Here is a 4,289-nt window from a genome sequence, read left to right as displayed (position 1 = left end):
GGAGTAGGGAAGGACTTGAAGCTTCAGAGTCTTTTTGGTTTGGGATGACTGGAGAGATGCTCTTGTGCTGGGTCTCCAGGCAAAAAGGAAGGTCGGCTGGTTGCTTCTCAGACTTTCTGAGCTAGCAGGTTATCACCCCATATCTGACTCCTGAGTCTTTATTGGCAAATAGAATGATAGAGACTTAGTTAAGAACTAAGGACTGGAAGTCCCTCCAGGCTGCAGCCTGAGTGGTGGGGTCCTGACTGCAGGGCAGTAGTTAAAATATCAGTAGATTCAGCTGCAGCTGATAAGCCGATGGAAAACAACATAAACCAAAGTCAGAAGTCTGTGCACATAAAGCTCACAGGCCTGGTCTTTTGAAAGGCTTTCTTGCTAGATTGCTGGGAGGAAGTTGAGGATTTAGCCAGGCTGGTTTTTCCTGATCCTGAATTAATCGGAGAAAAAAAAGTGATGGTCAGCAGATGGCGCTCTAAGAATGAAAACAAAGCTAAATGAGTCATGCTATTTTTCTCTCTTGCCAGGATTTCTGTCTGGAGGTAAGGCCACAGAAAGGTGTGTATAAACCACAAACGCCCGGAGTAAGAAAACACAGCACCCGTGGGTCTGTCAGGAATCCAGGGGAAGCTGGAAAGGTAAACATGCTTAGGATTCAATGCTTAGCTGTGCTCATGCCCATGAGGCAAATCCAGTCAGATAGGGGCACTCATCGTCTGTCTTGTTTTACTTTCATGAAGTTGAGTTTGTTGCAAATGTTTGTATTGATCCAAGCAGTTGGAAACACCCCAGAGAGGAGCTGCATTCTAGGGGCTTGAGTAACCGTGCAGCCATAGCTTCACAGTGACACGTGTGGGTTTCCCTATGCCCCCTTTATCTTAGGGGCTGAGAGGCAGGGAGGCATGGCCTCAGCCTCCAGAGGCACCACACTGGCTCTGGGGTGCTCTCCTACCTGAACATGTCACGTGAGACACAGGTGTGGGGCCCTTTGCATCTTGATGACTCATCTCAGCGTGTTCCTCCCTTGGTGATGAGATTTGCTATTGGCTCTGCTCTCTGACAAGGCAATTGTTCTAAAGAAAGTTTTTGCTTGTTTGTTTCTGGTTTCTACTTTTCTGTTGCTGTGATAACAAATGCCACCACCAAAAGCAGCTTGCTAAAAACAGAGCTTATTTCAGCTTATATTTCAGAGGGGGAGTCCATTATAGTGAGGAAGTCCTGGCAGTAAGAGGCTTGAATAGGAAATTGACTGACCACATTTCGAGGACACCAGGTGAGGGGTGGAAATAGGGTGAGGTTATAAACTGTCAAAGCCTACCCTCAATGGCATACTTCCTCCAGCAAGGCTACACATCCTAAAGCAGTGGTTCTCAACCTTCCTAATGCTGCAACCCTTTAATATAGTTCTTCATGTTGTGGTGACCCCCAACCATAAAATTATTTTCATTGCTACTTCAAAACTGTAATTTTACTACTGTTATGAATTGTAATGTGAATGTCTGAAATGTAAGGTATCTGATAAGTGGCACCTGTAGAAGGGTCGTTCTACCCTGAAAGTGTCATGGCCTACAGATTGAGAACCTTTAGGATCTAAAGGTTCCATAACCTCCCCAAACAGAACCACCAACTGGGGACCAAATGTCCAAATACGGAGCCCAAGATAAACATTTCTCACTGAAAACACCACATGGTTCTATTGCTCTCTATGACTTTGTTTTTAATCTTAAACATTTTCTATTTAACTATGTTCAGCCTGTTTTAAGAAAAAAGAAACCAGGACATTGTTCAAATAGCATTAATGGTTATTTTGAAATGCCCTACATCTTTGATTAATCTTGTCTTAGGGACAACCTAGGCAGTCTAATGTTCATCTACTTCCATCTCAGGATCTACTTGTACAAAAGGTATGATATTTTCATGGAGTAAATACTAAGTAAGGTCCCGAGAAGCAGAAGTAGAGCCCAGATCTCTTCAATCTCCTTGACTATCTTGAAGGCATTTACTAAATATCTGGGGTTCACCCTCCAGTTCTGCTTAATGCAAACTGTGTTGCATCTAGCACTATGTGTCTTGCTTGGGCATTTGTCTCAACACAGAATGGGTGGTAAGGAGGAAATGGCCCAGTGCAGGCTTCACACCAGGTAAGCCTCGGGGATTGCATACGAATATGGGGGAAATTTGTATACTTTGTTTGTATACTCAATTAAAAATAAATGTGGCATGATATCCTGGTTTACTTCTGTTTCTGTAATAAAATATCTCGATTAAAAAACAACTTAGAGCAGCCAGGCAGTGGTGGCGCATGCCTTTAATCCCAGCACTTGGAAGGCAGAGCCAGGTGGATCTTTGTGAGTTCTAAGCCAGCCTGGTCTACAGGGTAAGATCCAGGAAAGGTGCAAAGCTACATAGAGAAACCCTGTCTTGAAAAATCAAAAAACCCAAGACAAAGCAAAACAAAACAAAAACCAACAACTTAGAGGAGAGAGAGTTTAACTTGTCTTACGCTTTTGGGAGACAGTCCATTATTGTGGGGAAGTCAAGGCAGGAACTCAAAGCAGCTGGTCATATCCACATGGAACAGCAGAGAATGAATTACCTTGTGCTCAGCTTGACATCTCCACTCTTACACAGTGCAGGAACTCCTGCCTAGGGAATGTGCCACCCACAGAGGGCTGGGTTTTCCCAGGTCAGTTAATTAAGGCAATTCCCTCAGGAATGCCCATAGACCAAACTAATACAGATAACCTCTCATTCAGATCATCTTTCCAGGTGATTCTAGGCTGTATCAAGTTGGCAATGAAAGCTAATTATCACGTCTTACGCAACGACTGTACCAAAAGCCCACAGATTTGTGTAAAACGGGATTTATTCTGTTACTGTGACTGAGGTCAGAAGCCAGGCTGGAGGCCCCTCTGGAAGTTCTACTGGAGCAGTACTCTCCACCCCTTGCCCTGTTCGACAGGCTCAGTTTCCTTTGTTTGTGGCTTGTAACTCCAAACTTGCCCTCCATTTCTACATGGCCTCTTCCTTGGCTAGGTTTTTTTCTTCTTCTGTTTCTTCTAAAGATGTAGCTAGAGTTTTCCTGCCTGGCCCACAGTCAGGACAAATCTCTGACACCCGCCAGTTCCACAGCCACTCAGACCCAACCAAGTAAACACAGAGACTTATATTGCTTACAAACTGTATGGCCGTGGCAGGCTTCTTGCTAACTGTTCTTACAGTTTAAATTAATCCATTTCTATTAATCTATACCTTGTCACATGGCTCGTGGCTTACCGGCATCTTCACAAGCTGTTTGTCATTGTGGCGGCTGGCAGTGTCTCTCTCACTCAGCTTCCTGTTCTCTCCATTCTCCTCTCTGTTAGTCCTGCCTATACTTTCTGCCTGGCCACTGGCCAATCAGTGATTTATTTATTGACCAATCAGCAACACATTTGACATACAGACCATCCCACAGCATAAAGACACTTGTCATTGGGCTTAGTTATTGCTCAGATGATCCAGATGATTTTAGCTTGACAGCCTTTAAATATTTAAAGATTATATCCACAGGTTCCAGAGACTGGGATGATAATCAGGTATCTTTTTGAAGGGTACTATTAAAGGCATATATACATTTCTTTCTGTCTTTTTTTTAAAGACTAATTTTATTATTTTAAAGTGTGTGTGTGTGTGTGTGTGTGTGTGTGTGTGTGTGTGTGTGTGCATGTATCTGAGGAGGCCAGAAGAGGGTGTTGCATCTCCTGGAGCCTGGAGTTACAGGTGATTATGAGTGGACTAAGGTGGTGCTGGGAACCTAACTTAGGTCCTCTGGGAGAACAAAAGTGGACTTGACCCCAGGACCATCTCCCCAGCCCTCAATTTAAGTTTTAAAATGTGACAGCGCAGTTCCCTTGATTAAGTTAAAGGTTTCGTTGTATCACACCTTCCGCTGCACCTTCAAGGATGGTCCTAAGACTTTAAGTCTTCCACCCATGAATCTGTAAGTAGTTAAAAGTCACCTCAAAAATGCTTGAAGGTCACACTCAAGGTCATGCATTGACTTAAAGTTTAAATGAAACAAACAAGCAAACAAACAAAAACAACCCCATCCAGCTAAGTTTTCATAAACCTGTAGAAAGAAAAGTCCTGAAATTATGATGCCAAAGGAAATCTTGGCTGCCATTGGACCCTAGAGTAAAAGATAACATGTGATTCTAGAGTAACAAGAAAAATATTGAAGACGACTCCAAACTACATGTTAGTAGCATGAACAAATATGTATAGAAAAATGAGTAATGAACTTAAATGAG

The sequence above is a fragment of the Peromyscus eremicus genome, chromosome 5 (genome assembly GCF_949786415.1).
Source record: "Peromyscus eremicus chromosome 5, PerEre_H2_v1, whole genome shotgun sequence".
Classification (NCBI taxonomy): Eukaryota; Metazoa; Chordata; class Mammalia; order Rodentia; family Cricetidae; genus Peromyscus; species Peromyscus eremicus.
This window is presented reverse-complemented; position numbering follows the sequence as displayed.